Source organism: Bos javanicus, chromosome 5 (assembly GCF_032452875.1).
Source record: "Bos javanicus breed banteng chromosome 5, ARS-OSU_banteng_1.0, whole genome shotgun sequence".
Classification (NCBI taxonomy): domain Eukaryota; kingdom Metazoa; phylum Chordata; class Mammalia; order Artiodactyla; family Bovidae; genus Bos; species Bos javanicus.
Genome location: NC_083872.1, coordinates 62,645,434 through 62,662,915, shown reverse-complemented (window position 1 = coordinate 62,662,915; position 17,482 = coordinate 62,645,434).

The following is a 17,482-nucleotide window of genomic DNA, read 5'->3' as shown; positions in this document are numbered from 1 at the left end:
ACGTTCCCATCTTTAGTTGCCTGCTGTGTTCTTATAGAAGTCATGAATTGTTAACTTTGGTGTATCAGGTCGTCCAGTGAGATCCAGGCCACAGCATTCCCACCCTTGAATGAAGCTCTGACCTCTCACTGATCCTCTGACTCAAAGCTCTGACCTCTCACTGACCCTCAGGGAATAAAGACATCTTTGACTGGCCCCACCAGCTCCATTTCACTTAGGGAGATAAGTTGCAAAAAGAGAATACATCAAAACATATCTTTGGCTAGAGTAATGAAACCAGGATAATATATATCTTCTAAGCAAAAGAGTCTGAATCACTAGACTGTTAACTATATCTGAATGTCTTTACTTCTCTACCAAGAGGAAGAAATTTGGATCTTTATCTGGACAGCCTCCATAGCAAGGACAATGCTATTTTACATTTTAGTCTTCGAGGTTGGAAATCATGAACAGAACTTTAAGAAGTATTTCGTATATCTCTAAACATAATTATTACATAGGCAGCCAGACCTCACTAGCTTAGAATAATAATGTGAGGGTGGAAGAGGCCATGGACAGCTGATAATCTGGTTGCAGGAAATTTTTGAAGAAGAGCACTTTGAATACATAGATATTGTCAACTAGAATACATCAGAGAAAGATATAAATGTACATTAGTCAGTGGAGTAAAGCAAGTTGGATTCATTTAAACATTCATTCACACTGGATCAAAAAGGCAAAAGTTATTTAATATGCAAGAATTTAGTATGCCTCTTCAGTGGTCGAATTTAACAAATCTGGAAGCATGTTCATGAAGAAATCCTTTGTTTCAAGAGCTTTTGGTTTAATATGACTACCTAGTTTTAAACTAGGTTCCCTCACTAGAAAAGTGAAAGTGAAATTGTTAGTCACTCAGTCCTGTCTAACTCTTTGTGACCCCATGGACTGTACCCTGCCAGGCTCCTCTGTCCTTGGTCTCCTGCATTCCTGGCTGATTCTTTACCATCTGAGCCACCAGAGAAACCCTCCCTCATCAGTAACCCCCCCAAAAAGTTTTCCAGGAATGTATTATTTTGACCTTCTATAATAGATAGAATGGGCATACACCATGTTTGAAGACTACATTATCTGTCCTCCCATTTAGAACTGAGCTTACCACAAGCACCATTTTCACATACTGCCTGTTTATTCACCTCCTTTCCAACTTCATCTCAATACAATTTTTATTCTCCTTGACTCCATCAGAATTGTTCTTGGAAAGAAGAGCAGTGATGCAGTTGCTAAGCCCACTAGACTATTTTAGCCCTTATTTTATTGACTTGGAAGAACAGTGTGATCTGGTCTCTGCAGTAAGCCCAGTATCACAGCTTGCCATCTGCTTTGAGAATTCTGCTGGACTCGAGCAATTATGCTCCAAGGCCTCCATCACCCTAATCATTGATCCAAGCCTGATCCAACTACCTTGTCTTCTTAGAGGACCTCCTCTGGGCAGACCCAGTGCTGTGGATGAGAGTAAGACAGTAAGAGGGCTTCCTTGGTGGCTCAGATGGTAGAAGAATCTGTCTGCAATGCAGGAGACCTGGGTTCAATCGCTGGATTGGGAAGATCCCCTGGAGAAGGTAATGGCAACCCATTCCAGTATTCTTGCCTGGAGAATTCCATGGGCAGAGGAGCCTGGCGGCTACAGTCCATGGACTTGAAAAGAGTTAGACACGACTGAGCAACTAACACTTTCACTTTTTTTCACTTCAGGTCAGTAAGAGCAAACTAAGCTCTGATCCTAGGGTAACCCATCTAAGTTCTGATCCTAAGTCAATCTCCTGGGGCACCAGGGGAATCCATGGTTCCTTTGGGCCAACTACTAGAAACATGAAATAACATTTTTATTTCATAGAACTTAGGGCACTTTTTCTCCTACTCTCCATTTTAGCATCTTTTACAGACCATGGCATTTCAAATCACTGTTATTCTGGGCTGAAACTAACTTCTTCCCTGAAAAACTTGAGTTTCCTTCTGCTGGTCACTTGAATTCACGGTAAACCAAAACCTCTTTAAACTCCTCCCCTTGCCCCAACCCCAGTACCTCTCCAGACTTTTCCTTTGGGTAGAACCTGCTTGGTTGAATATAGCTCCACCTCCATGTTTGTTTTTCATAGTAATACCATCAGCATGGCATGGGAGAATCCCTTCCCCATGACTCTTTCAACCAGGAGTGGGATTGGTATTAATTGAAAGTCATTAAAATGGGCTCAATAAAGGACAGAAATGGTATGGACCTAACAGAAGCAGAAGATATTGAGAAGAGATGGCAATAATACACAGAAAAACTGTACAAAAAAGATCTTCACAACCCAGATAATTATTACGGTGTGATTACTCACCTAGAGCCAGATATCCTGGAATGTGAAGTCAAGTCGGCCTTAGGAAGCATCACTACGAACAAAGCTAGTGGAGGTGATGGAATTCCAGTTAAGCTATTTCAAATCCTGAAACAGGATGCTGTGAAAGTGCTGAACTCAATATGCCAGCAAATTTGGAAAACTCAGCAGTGGCCACAGGACTGGAAAAGGTCAGTTTTCATTCCAATTCCAAAGAAAGGCAATGCCTAAGAATGCTCAAACTACTGCACAATTGCACTCATCTCACATGCTAGTAAAGTAATGCTCAAAATTCTCCAGGCCAGGATTCAGCAATACGTGAACCGTGAACTTCCAGATGTTCAAACTGGTTTTAGAAAGGCAGAGGAACCAGAGATCAAATTGCCAACATACATTGGATCATCAAAAGAGCAAGAGAGTTCCAGAAAAATACCTATTTCTGCTTTATTGACTATGCCAAAGCCTTTGACTATGTGGATCACAATAAACTGTGGAAATTTCTGAAAGAGATAAGAATACCAGACCACCTGACCTGCCCCTTGAGAAATCTGTATGCAGGTCAGGAAGCAACAGTTAGAACTGGACATGGAACAACAGACTGGTTCCAAATCGGGAAAGGGGTTTGTCAAGGCTGTATATTGTCACCCTGCTTATTTAACTTATATGCAGAGTACATCATGAGAAACTCTGGACTGGAAGAAGCACAAGCTGGAATCAAGATTGCTGGGAGAAATAGCAATAACCTCAGATATGCAGATGATACCACCCTTATGGCAGAAAGTGAAGAGGAACTAAAAAGCCTCTTGATGAAAGTGAAAGTGGAGAGTGAAAAAGTTGGCTTAAAGCTCAACATTTAGAAAACGAAGATCATGGCATCTGGTCCCATCACTTCATGGGAAATAGTTGGGGAAACAGTGGAAACAGTGTCAGACTTTATTTTGGGGGGCTCCAAAATCACATCAGATGGTGACTGCAGCCATGAAATTAAAAGATGCCTACTCTTTGGAAGGAAAGTTATGACCAACCTAGATAGTATATTCAAAAGCAGAGATATCACTTTGCTAACAAAGGTCCGTCTAGTCAAGGCTATGGTTTTTCCAGTGGTCATGTATGGATGTGAGAGTTGAACTGTGAAGAAAGCTGAGTGCTGAAGAATTGATGCTTTTGAACAGTGGTGTTGAAGAAGACTCTTGAGAATCCCTTGGACTGCAAGGAGATCCAACCAGCACATCGTAAAGGAGATCAGTCCTGGGTGTTCATTGGAAGGACTGATGCTAAGGCTGAGACTCCAATACTTTGCCCGCCTCATGCAAAGAGTTGACTCATTTGAAAAGACCCTGATGCTGGGATGGATTGGGGGCAGGAGGAGAAGGGGACGACAGAGGATGATATGGCTAGATGGCATCACTGACTCGATGCGCATGAGTTTGGATGAATCCAGGAGTTGGTGATGGTCAGGGAGGCCTGGCGTGCTGCGATTCATGGGGTCGCAAAGAGTCGGACACGACTGAGTGACTGAACTGAACTGAAAATGTACAGTTTAGTCTTTATTGAATGGGGCTTCCTTGATAGCTCAGTTGGTAAAGAATCCACCTGCACTGCAGGAGACCCCGGTTCGATTCATGGATTGGGAAGATCCCCTGAAAAAGGGAAAGGCTACCCACTCCAATATTCTGGCCTGGAGAATTTACTGAAGTAAAGTCTTTACTAGAGTCTTTACTGAAATTGACTTTACTCCTATCTGATCACTGGGCCATCAGGAATACACCAGTTTACCCTCCCAGCCTCCTCTTTTTCCTGCTGTATCCATTTCTCCTTGTATACCAGTATATACCCTAAAAGTACTAATTTAACTCCTTTTACTTCAATGAACTAGCTTTGAAACTTCTTTTCTGCGTACAGAATGTGTACAGAATCACATCTCGCATAGGTCATATCACAGGGCTGACACTTCCTACATCTTAGAATGTCCTCTTTTCTTCTTTGGCACAGTGTCCTGGTCTTTCTCTTGCTACCCTGGTCACACCAGACCCTTGATCTCCACTAGATCCCTTTGTGGTCTCATTCTCATTCTCTTCTCTAGGTCATCTTATTTCTACTCTCATAGTTACCTATACTCTCATTTTATCTACACTTTCAATTTTGATTGTTACCCCCCGCTGACTCTACAGTCTCTATCCCTGGTCCAATCCTTTGGTTGAACTCTAAACCCATCTACCCAGTCTCCTTCAGACATCATTCCCAGGCACCTAAGACTCAATAACTCTAAAAAGCAGCTCAGCATCTTTCCCACAAATGTGTGCCTCCTGTGTTTCTAATCTCATTCAGTGGTACCATTGTTCAGCACTTGGCCCAAGCTCCAAACCTGGTCATCATCCTTACTGCACTACTTACTTGTTTTACAGGCTAATTACTTGTCTCTAAGTCTCATTTTTTTCTCATTTATAAAACACCAAAAATAGTACCTATTTCACAGACTTGTCAGAGTTGAATGTATATATATGTGACAGTCAGCATAATGACTGATTTATAATAAGTGCTCAATTCATGTCATTTTTTATTATAATTCATTCCTTCCTTTTCAACAGCTCCATATCCAGTTGATCACCAAAGCTTCTTGTGCCTATCTCCTATTCTATTTCTATGACAAGTGTCTTTCTGATTTACCAACTTCTTACATCCCCATTGCTAGGATTTTAGTTCAAGTCAGCAGCATTCCTTAGGTAACTTATTTCAAGTGGTTTCCTCACTTCCCATCTTGCCAGCTGTCAATCTATTTTCCACCATCCACCCAGAATCGTATATCTGATTGTATAATGCCTCTGCCTAGAAATCTTTACAACTTTCCACTGTCCTCAAAGTGCCCAAATGCTTTTATAGGGTCCCCATGGTTTGGCATCTGCTCATCTCCCCTGCCTTGTCACACTGTGCCCTATCATTTTGAAAAACTGTGACAGGTGCCAGTCTCTTGGACTCCCTGTGAACTTAGGAGAACTTGCACCTTCTCTTGAAATCCCTTCCCTCTTGCTCTTTTCCTGATTAACTCCTCTTCACCTTTCAGATCCTGGTTCCCAAGTCTGGGTTACCAATATCTCCTTATACACTTCTTTAGCACTCAGATCACACTTTTTACTTACGCTGTGTTGAAATAGTCCATTTACCTTCTCTGGGAGTTATAAGATAGAATAGATAAAAATCCAGGACACTTAGTTAAACCTGAAATTCAGATAAACAATGAGTGATTTTTTAGCATGTGTGTGTCCCAAACAGCCGATCGTTCTCCCACCAGACTGACTTCACTTGAGGGTCATCCTTGTCCCCCACACCTAGCATTTTGCCTAACCCATTACACAGACCTTATTCACTGATGACAAAAGGAATGAACTACTTAAGAAATCTAAACATATATTCGTTATTTGTATATAATGTGCAGACTTGATCCAGAGCTGTCGTTTTGATACTGTACTCATCATAAAACACGTTCTTCTAGTCCTGTTGTCTATCTTTCATGTGTGTTTTAAGGCAAGCAAAGAGCTTAGCAATTTCTCCCCCTTCCCCCACCACAGTTCACTTTTGCATGAATGATTTGAAATGCCCATGTTTAAAATCATCACTGTGTCAGAATGAAGTTGAAATTTCAGCCACAATTTTCAGTGAAAAGCAAAACAGAAGCCAAAACATACCTTCCTCAACCCAACCGCCTTTTGCTTTTTGATCAGTTTGAAGGGCTTTTGTTCTCTCTAATACAAGTGTTTTCTGTTCATGCATAGCAAAGACATAATCTAATCTCCAAGGTTTATTTGCCAAAAGAATTGCTAGATGTGGGAAGGAGCTAGGGTTTGAATTTTTATTAATTTGGGATGCACGTGCACCTGAGAATTGGTGTGCGTGTCTCTCAGAGGAGTCTTTTCAAAATAAAAGCATAACTAAGGGGAAGTTCATAGACATTTTCCAACCTGTGAACTTACGAAGTTTGGTTAGCCAAACACTCACATTGTGAAGACTGTGAATGGAATAGAAGCAAACCCAGTTTCAAAGTAAATCTTCATGCTTTGAAATGCTCAATGCCTTCCTTTTAGAGAGAACAACAGATGCTTTCAGCTATTTTATAAATTTTGAGAATACCATGGGGTGTGAGCTCTCTACTCTCTCTTGTGATTGGCCAATTCCTCTCTCCTTCAGCTATGTCTATTCTGTGGTCTAGTTTAACAAACAAAATGCTGCACTGCTTTCAAAGAAGGGACAAAACATGCTACTGTATTTTCCAATACTCTAATATCAAGGCAAGTAACCACAGGGATCATGCCCTAGAATGTTCTGCAAATGAGATGAAACAATACCTTCCACACTCATTAAAAAAATCTTCTGATTCTGGTTAACAGTAAAACCAACATCTCTTATTCTTTTTGGTGGCTGTATGATTTACACAAGTCTGCAGCCAAAAAAGCATTCTACAAGAAAAGAAAGGCATACACCAACCATGTTTCCCAGGGGATCAAGCACATTAAAATCAAGAGGCATTCTCACTGTAGGATTTAATTGAACTATTTTTCAGTAGCTGGTATTTAGTTTGCTTTATTTATATTTAATGCAACTGTAAGTGGGAAGACTGTGAGTTGGGTCTCTGGGCTAATCATGCTGAAGTGTTCAGGATGAAAAGGGTGGGGTGGGGTGGGGGTGGCTTTCGATAGTGGAGTTCTGTGGTCAGGTCAGCACTGCGTTGTTGAGTTTCTGAGGTTGAGGATGGACTGTGTCAGTGTACACTTTTACAGATAAGGGAAAGAAAATTACACCTGGTGGCAACAAGAAGAGTCAAGAGTAATTTGCAGTGAGCGAGCAAAAGGAAATCCTGTAGGAGACTGAGTTTGTTTCGCCAGGAGGTGTCACTGTTGTCAACTCACAGTACCGGAGGTCGGGGGGAGGTAGGCTGTGGCTGGCATCCTTCGACAGTAACAGAAGACGATTTTTTGGATCTTCCCTCTCCCTCCCTCCCTTTCTTCTTTCCTTTGATGCTGCAGTTTACATCCTTTATCTCTGTTACACGTAATGGGTGTGTTAAAACGCTATTATTGTTAATAACATCAGGAGGAACAATTCAGTGTTGGGGGAAGAATGGAGAGAAATTCATTAGTTTGGGGATCACCAATTCATTTACACTTTAGCTTTTTTCCCCCTCTTAGTTTTGACTTAATGATTTTAAACTAATGAAATTTTGATACCATAAAGTTGCGGGAACTGACTCTTTTGCATCTCTGTATTCCCACACAACTCAAAAACATTGCTTATAATTATCTGTAGTAGGTAGAATGGATGGTCTTCTCAGTTCCTGCTTTGTGCTACTATTCAGGTTTTTAAAAATGATGTTGGAAACTTCTGAGTTGTCTTTATTGTTGCTCAGGCTCTGAGATGAGGTCAGAAATTTTGAGTTGAGACTCTGGATTTATGTAATCCAGCCATGTGAACTTCATTCACAAGTTGTTCACTCCTGCCAAAGCCTCAGTTTTCTCATAGAAAGTGAGGATAATAACATTATCCTCATAAAAGTATTGGGAGGATTAAGTGACAGTGAGTGAGAGAGTGAGACGATATATGTAAAGCACAACAGAATGCATGCTGGGTAGTTACAGTTCAATAATGGTTAACTTGATTTTGAACTTTTGATACTGACATCTGGACAAGGTGATGATAGAGAGGTCATAGCAGAGTCTAAGAGTCATACTCCAAACCTCCCTAATGTCTCTGTCAGTTGTCTCTATGGAATTTGGGAAAGACCTTATGCCCTTGTTTTTTTCTCACATCATTGTCCCTGGCCCTGATCTTCATTTGGTTGCTATTTTACAAAACATGCTGATGAGGCATGAGACACTGTCTTTTGTTGGAGATGGTGATTTGCTTTTCTTTCTCCTCTCTGCAGGTCCAAGTTCTTCCTTTCCTTCAAGCTCCAAATCAGTTTTTACCTTCCGTATGCAGTCTTCCTTGTCTTTCTTTGGCTGAATTCCTGTAGTACTTAGGATCTATATTCGAAAACTTGATTACCATCACTACTGTCTTTTTCCCCTTCTAGTAATAGTGTTAGTTGTGCAAACTACGTCTTTAAAGAGCCTTTCTGTTTTTTGATGGATGTAAGGACATTTGTGTCTTTCCTTTACTGCCTGCAGGACCCAGATTAGTTCTGAAAATACAGGAGGGACTGAACACATTTTTTGTCACTGGTTGATTTATTGAGACTTCAGAATGTCATGGATGTTAAACCAAACACAAGCAAGTAATTTTGCAATTCTAAATAATACGAAATAATTCAATGGGGACTTGGAGTTGAGGGTGGAAAGGTAGATTTTGAGAGAAGTCAGGAGGAAAAAAAAAAGTATTTGGCTTGAACTATGATGAATGGCCAGGAGAAATATCAATAACCTCAGATATGCAGATGATATAACCCTTATGGCAGAAAGCAAAGAGGAACTGAAGAGCTTCTTGATGAAAGTGAAAGAGGAGAGTGAAAAGCTGGGTTAAAACTCAACATTTAAAAAAGGAAGATCATGGCATCCAGTCATCACTTCATGGCAAACAGATGGGGAAACAATGGAAGCAATGAGAGACTTTATTTTCTTGGGCTCCAAAATCACTGCAGATGGTGACTGCAGCCATGAAATTAAAAGACACTTGCTCCTTAGAAGAAAAGCTGTAACAAACCTAGACAGCATATTAAAAAGCAGAGACGTTACTTTACTGACAAAGGGCTGTCTAGTCAAAGCTATGGTTTTTCCAGTAGTCATGTATGGGTGTAAGAGTTGGACCAAAAAGAAGGCTGAGTGCCTAAGAATTGATGCTTTTGAACTGTGGTGTTGGAGATGACTCTTGAGAATCCCTTGAACCACAAGGAGATCAAACCAGTGAATTGTAAAGGAAATCAGTCCTGAATATTCATTTGAAGGACTGATGCTGAAGCTGAAACTCCAATAGCTTGGCCAACTGATGCGAAGAACTGACTCATTGGAAAAGACACTGATGCTGGGCAAGATTGAAGGCAGGAGGAGAAGGTGACAACAGAAGATGAGATGGTTGGATGGCATCACCGACTCAATGGACATGAGTTTGAGCAGGCTCCAGGAGTTGGTGATGGACAGGGAGGCCTGGCATGCTGCAGTCCATGGGGTTGCAGAGTTGGACACGACTGAGCGACTGAACTGAACTGAACTGATGATGAATGGATAAAGGCAGCCCTGTGTGGAAGAGATGATGGGTTCTCTACAAACAATGCTAGAGTCCTAGTTTTGGGTTTTCATTCTATCACTACTGGTTGTGTAATGTGGAGAAAACCGTGTAACCTCTCTGGACCCCTGTTTCTTTGATTATAAAATGAGAAGCCTGGATTAGATGACTTCTAATGGCTCAACTGATTCTTTTTTGTTATTGTTATCACAGTGTTGCTTCTTATTATTTTGCTGACATTCAGCACTGTAAATGGCTTGATGCATAGCTTTAACACCTGCATATTTCTTTTTTAAAATTTTTAATTGGAGTATAATTGCTTTGCAATGTTGTGTTAATTTCTACTGTACAGAAAAGTGAATCAGCTTTATGCATGCATAGATCCCCTCTTTTTTGAATTTCCTTTCCATTTAGGTCACCACAGAGCACTGAGTGGAGTTCCCTTTGGTATACAGTAGGTTCTCATAAGTTATCTATTTTTATAAACTTCCCTATAGCTCAGACAGTAAAGAATCTTCCTGCAATGCAGGAGACCTGGGTTGGATCCCTGAGTCAGGAAGATCCCCTGAAGAAGTAAATGGCAATCCACTCCAGTATTCTTGCTGGAGAATCCCATGGACAGGAGGCCTGGCAGGCTACAGTCTATGGGGTCAGAAAGAGTCGTACATGACTAAGTGACTAACACACATACATCAACAGTATATATAGTCAATCCTAATCTTCCAATGCATGCCACCACCGTGCCTTTCCCCCTTGGTATCCATACATTTATTTCCTATGTCTGTGTCTCTATTTCTGCTTTGTGAAGCCCCAGCTGGTTCTAAAACTGCTTTACTAAGATCAGATCAGATCAGATCAGTTGCTCAGTCGTGTCCGACTCTTTGCGACCCCATGAATCGCAGCACGCCAGGCCTCCCTGTCCATCACCAACTCCCGGAGTTCACTGAGACTCACGTCCATCGAGTCAGTGATGCCATCCAGCCATCTCATCCTCTGTCGTCCCCTTCTCCTCCTGCCCCCAATCCCTCCCAGCATCAGGGTTTTTTCCAATGAATCAACTCTTCGCATGAGGTGGCCAAAGTACTGGAGTTTCAGCTTTAGCCTCATTCCTTCCAAAGAAATCCCAGGGCTGATATCCTTCAGAATGGACTGGTTGGATCTCCTTGCAGTCCAAGGGACTCTCAAGAGTCTTCTCCAACACCACAGTTCAAAAGCATCAATTCTTCTGTGCTCAGCCTTCTTCACAGTCCAACTCTCACATCCATACATGACCACAGGAAAAACCATAGCCTTGACTAGACGAACCTTTGTTGGCAAAGTAATGTCTCTGCTTTGAATATGCTATCTAGGTTGGTCATAACTTTCCTTCCAAGGAGTAAGCGTCTTTTAATTTCATGGCTGCAGTCACCATCTGCAGTGATTTTGGAGCCCAGAAAAATAAAGTCTGACACTGTTTCCACTGTTTCCCCATCTATTTCCCATGAAGTGGTGGGACCGGATGCCATGATCTTGGTTTTCTGAATGTTGAGCTTTAAGCCAACTTTTTCACTCTCCACTTTCACTTTCATCAAGAGGCTTTTGAGTTCCTCTTCACTTTCTGCCATAAGGGTGGTGTCATCTGCATATCTGAGGTTATTGCTATTTCTCCTGGCAATCTTGATTCCAGCTTGTGTTTCTTCCAGCCCAGCATTTCTCATGATGTACTCTGCATAGAAGTTAAATAAACAGGGTGACAATATACAGCCTTGACGAACTCCTTTTCCTATTTGGAACCAGTCTGTTGTTCCATGTCCAGTTCTAACTGTTGCTTCCTGACCTGCATACAAATTTCTCAAGAGGCAGATCAGGTGGTCTGGTATTCCCATCTCTTTCAGAATTTTCCACAGTTTATTGTGATCCACACAGTCAAAGGCTTTGGCATAGTCAATAAAGCAGAAATAGATGTTTTTCAGGAACTCAATAATATCTTTACTAAGATAGGAGAGGAATAAGCAATTTTAGACAATATTGGGTGGACATATTCCTGGGATTCCAGAAGTTCCTTTTTCTATCCCCCAAAGTATAAAATAAGTACTGTGGGTTGAAGCACTGACCCTGCACAGTCCTTGACTCCATGTGCCACCTATTCATTCATCTAACAAATGTTGATGGGGTCATACAATGTGGCAGGCATGAGGCCAGTGCTGGTGATGGATATATCTCTATTCCATGGGATTTACAACCTAGTGGGGAGAAAATATAGAAATATAAAGCTACAACTGTGATGAGTTCTAGGCAGGACATGTAGATGGTAAGTGAAAGGAATCTGAACTTGGACTAGAGTCTGGGATGGCTTCTGTGTGAAAATTATCCAGAGGAATGGCAGGTAGAGGAAGAGAGTACCTGTGAAGATTCCTCGGTCAGATGTAGAATGGCAAGTTTGGGAAACAGAAAGAAGAGTGTAGTTGGAACTTAGAGAACTAAAGAGGGTGATTTAGATAATCTTGAAAGGGAGGGAGTCAGATTATGGAGGACCTTGTCAAACATGGTAAGAACACTGTTCTTTAAGAATAGTCAGAACCTGTGAGTGAGAAAGTGGAGTCATCAGCTTGGTGGTAAGTGAATTTGAGTAAGGCTGGGGTGGGGGCAAGTCTAATCCATCGGGAGGAATCCAGGTGAGTGATAAAGTAATAACCCCAGCTTAGTCTAGGAAGGTAATGCTGGAAACAAAGTGATGCAGCCCTTCAGGATCTCAATTTCCTCATTGCAGAAGGAGTGAACTCAACTCTACTCTAGGATGCTTTCTGGAAATTTCTTGGTTTGGTGGAATGGACATACTTTGGGGGAGAATATGTTGCTGTGTGACCACGTGACTGGTGTGTGGGGGGGAGCTTTTCCTGGACGTGGGGGTTCTCTCTGAACTTCTCAGATGAGACAAGCTTTATAATAGTGCTTCAGCTTCATTGTAGAACTTTCTGGCAACTGTATTTAAAACTTTTTTACTTTGACTTGAATTATAACATAGGATGAGAGATTATTTAATATTTTTTTGACTTAAAACCTTCTCTTTTTTTTAAGTCCATATACTAGACACAACAAAACAAATAGTTTCTTATACTAGTTTTAATTCTGGCTCCACTGGAAGAAATAATAAGAGCACTTTGGAAGCATTTTCCCCCAGGGAGCATAAATCCCATGAAAATCTCAAGAATTTTATACCGTGACTTAAGGCTTCCTAGTATAACAAGAAAAGAAACAATCTATTGTAAATTTTATAGTCTTTCCTCTGACTATAAAAATATATGCTCACCACAGAAAATTTCAGAAAATATGGACAATGGTAAAAAAGAAAATTAAGATTGCTCATAATCCTACTACCTAAAAATAAACACTATCTAACATTTTCATTTATTTATGATCCTTTCTTTCCTACCAGTATAAATCTGTGAACATATTTAAACATCTAGACATAGGCACCCTTCTGTTGTTCCTACAGGGTGGCATAATGTTTAGGGTGATGTACTTTGCAGTTAGGCTGCCATGGTTCAAATTTAGGCAAATTTAGTAATTTTCTACTTCCCTAAGCCATAGTTTTCTTACCTGTAGAATGAGCACACCCCACAGTGATGCTAGTATCAGGGACACAGAAGAACTAAATGATGTAAAGTATATAAGGTCTTTGCTATGGGTCCTGACATTGTTACTTTTATTTGCATTAATAAATATGTTATTTTTATATCATTTATCTCTATGATCTTAGATTTTCTTCTTTCTTCCTGTATTCTCAGTTATTTTCAGTTTCTCCAATGATTTGGAAAGTATACATTTTATTTTTATTTCTAGTGGTTACCTTTGAATTTTATTTTAAAACTTTGCTCAGTCTGGTGGTTTAGTAGCTAAGCCATGTCTGATTCTTGCAACCACATGGATTGTAGCCTGCCAGGCTCCTCTGTCCATGGGATTTCCCAAGCAAGATTACTGGAGTGGCTTGCCATTTCCTTCTCCAGGGGATCTTCCTGACCCAGGGATCGAATCCATGTCTCATGTAGGCAGTCTCCTGCTTTGCAGATGGATTCTTTACCAACTGAGCCATCAGGGAAGCCCTTGCTCAGGCTATGTTTCTTTAAGCATCAAAGTCAAGAATGAAATGGTACTTTTTGACCTTCTGCCATCTTGAAAGGTGTGGACTATGTTAAGGGAGAGAGAACCACTGAATGTTTGGGAGCCCCAAAATCACTGCAGATGGTGACTACAGCCATGAAATAAAATATGCTTATTCCTTGGAAGAAAAGTTATGACCAACCTAGATAGCATATTGAAAAGCAGAGACATTACTTTGCCAACAAAGGTCCATCTGGTCAAGGCTATGGTTTTTCCAGTGGTCATGTATGGATGTGAGAGTTGGACTGTGAAGAAAGCTGAACACCGAAGAATTGATGCTTTTGAACTGTGGTGTTGGAGAAGATGCTTGAGAGTCCCTTGGACTGCAAGGATATCCAACCAGTCCATTCTAAAGGAGATCAGTCCTGGGTGTTCTTTGGAAGGACTGATGCTAAGGCTGAAACTCCAGTACTTTGGCCACCTCATGTGAAGAGTTGACTCATTGGAAAAGACTCTGATGGTGGGAGGGATTGGGGGCAGGAGGAGAAGGGGACGACAGAGGATGAGATGGCTGGATGGCATCACCAACTTGATGGACGTGAGTTTGAGTGAATTCTGGGAGTTGGTGATGGACAGGTAAGCCTGGCGTGCTGTGATTCATGGGGTTGCAAAGAGTCAGACACAACTGGGTGACTGAACTGAACTGAACTGAACAGGACATCTGGTTTCCTCACTTTTCATAAGAGACAGACTGTTTTTCCCATTGTAAGATGAAACAGGCTTAGAGAGAGTAAGTAACTTTGCTATGGTTGCAGTTTTAAGGTACAGAGCTAAGGGTCCAACTCAATTCTTTTTGACTCCAAACTTTTTCCTTACTGGCTGATGTCCTCACTATCAAGTGGTCATGAATTTCTGTATGAACATTGCTGGGGACAAAGGACTTACTACTTTTGTGTCAGCCTAATCCAACTTAAGTAGCACTAAAGAGTCTTTCCTTGTACAAAACTGGAATTTTGTCCTTTCAACTGCCTTCCCTGTAGTCTGCTCCCTATCACTTGTAAGATAATACTAATGTGTTTTGAATAATCATTCAAACATTTATTGATCCTTATTATGTGCCTGGATTCAAAGCAAGCACTATGAGGTTATGAACCATGATCTTTGTTCTCAAGTAGCATTTTGGTGAAGACACATCAAAATATATAAAGCAGTTAGACAATAACAAGAACCTGTAAAAAATTAGGATAAAATATATTGAGCAAATTATCAGCTTATGAAAGATCAACAAAAAAGGGGAAAACAGGGGGTACAATTGCCATTGAAGGTTTATCTTTGTCTCATCTCTTACTCCATCTGAAATGATATAATTATAATCAACACTTGGCGATTCAAAGTGCATTATTAGAATTAAATAGCAATGTAATAGCAAAAGAAACTTCTTCAGGGGTCCTTGGATGTTTGATGTAAATGTAAAACAGATTCCACTAAAATAATAAATGTCAAATATAAAATCCATTGTTTCCAATTACTGCCACTTCACAGATTTTAACTACCTAATTTAGCCAAAGCATGAGGTGAAAATATTTTGCACTTGAAAATGTAAATTAAAACATTTTATAATGCAGCAACAATACTGCATTATTGAGCTTGGCAGACCCCAGCTCCATCTCCTATGGTCCATTACCCTGGCCCAGCGCCTTGGAGCTTATCGGAGCTGCAAGACATTCTTTGCTTCAGACTGCCTCTTTGATAAGGGTTATCACTTTGCTAGATATATAAATCTCCTAGGTGCCAACTTGGGGCTTACGCCAGAAATTCATGACAAGGTAAGGGGCAAAACTGATGGTTTTTTTTTTTTTTTTCAGAGCCTCATTATTTTTACTGGAAAAAATTGGGATATGTTATTTCCATCAAACTTTTGCAAACTTCCTAGTGGTAAAGACACAATGCTTCTGCCTATTCAGGGTCCTTTACTGAGCCAAGTGTTGGGTTCTTTAGGTGGACCAGCTCAGAGAACAGGAAGGTTGGCCCATTCTCCAAGGAGTTTATTTTAAGGAAATTGTTTCAAGGTCATCTTCAAGACAGGTTAAGCTCTGGGTATCTCTCTCATGAGCTGGAGGGTCTTTGTGACACATGGCTTCTCCCTGCACATGCTCCATTCTCCCTTAGTATTGCCCAGCTTCCTATGGTCTCTCACAGTTTCTGCTTTCTCACAATGTTCTGCGCATGGCATGGACTTGCCTTGATCTTGGGGTTTACCTGGTAATACTAGCTATCACTTTCATGGCGCTATATGTCAGCTCTCATTCCAAGCACTTTCCATATTCATATAGTCTGAATCCTTACAATAAACCTACAAGGCATGTTCTATGATCAACTCCATTTTACAGATGAAGACGCTGAGACAGAAAGAGGTAAAGTATCTTGCCCCAGATCACACAGGTGGGAAATAACAGAGCTGGTACATGGAGCCAGGCCATCTGGCTCCAGTGTTTACTTCCTATCGTAATCTGCCTCCTAATATTAATAGTATTCTTTCAGTTTAACTTCCATCTGGCACTGCCTTATTCTCTAAGTATTTCTAAGTTCACATTTTATTAGAGACTGGATGTTTGTGTCCTTCTCAAATTTATTTGCTGAAATTTTAGCCCCTACAGGGATGGTGTTAGGAGGTAGGGGTATTTGGGAGGTGATTATGTCACAAAGGTGAAGTTTGAATGATAGTATTCATTTCAGTTCAGTCGCTCAGTTGTGTCCGACTCTTTGAGATCCCATGAACTGCAGCACACCAGGCCTCCCTGTCCATCACCAACTCCCAGAATCCACCCAAACCCCTTCTTTAAGAATCCTTCCTTCTCCCATGTGGGGTGAGAGTGAGAAGATGGCTGCCAATATCTGCCAGAACCTTGGCCTTAGACTTCCCAGGCTCCTGAATTGTGAGGAGTAAATGTTTCGAAGTCGTCCAGGCTATGGTATTTTGTTATAACAGATCAAATGGACTAAAACAGATTCCTGAGGGAAAGAGTCTGGTTGGCCCAGTTCTTCATTCTGTGCCTAGTTTTATCTTAAAATGCTAGTTTTGGTCCAATTAGCTGTGAAGTTGAGTAAGATAATAGGATGAAACATGGTTTGAAACGCGGCTGGCTTGGATTTATTTTTTTGTCAAAGGGGTCATAGAAAGGGCAGGGTTGCCTAGATCAAGTAGTGGAAAAGTAGGTCCTGTTAACTGATCTCCTGTGTCTGCCGACACTATTTTTGACTTGTAGGATTAAAATATTTATTTGTATCCATAGGCTTGTCACTGAACCTGTTAGCTTGAATATCTGTCCAGTCTTTGAATTGTTCATCCGTATTATTGTTAACTGGTTGAGATGAAGGCATTTTGCAATCTTGAAGGCATGCTGCCTGCTGGTTTAATGTGCTCCCCATGGAGCCCAGCATAACCCACTGTGTTAGCACATCAAGCACTACCTGCTCATAGGTGATGTGTAGACTGCGTGCTCAGTCACTCAGTTGTGTCCAACTCTTTGTGACCCCATGGACTGTAGCCCACCAGGCTCCTCTGTCTATGGGATTATTCAGGCAAGAACACTGGAGTGGGTTCCATGCCCTCCTCCAGAGGATTCTTCTGACCCAAGCATCAAACCCACATCTCCTGTCTGCTGTATTGGCAGGCAGATTCTTTATCACTGAGCTAATTGGGAGACCTGGTAAATAGAAGACAGAATAGGAATAAGAGAATGTCTCTGCCATAAGGAACTTATAGTCTCCTTGAGGAGAAAAGCTTCATGCAGTGAAACATAGAACAAAAACAATTTCTACTGATAAAAGACAAA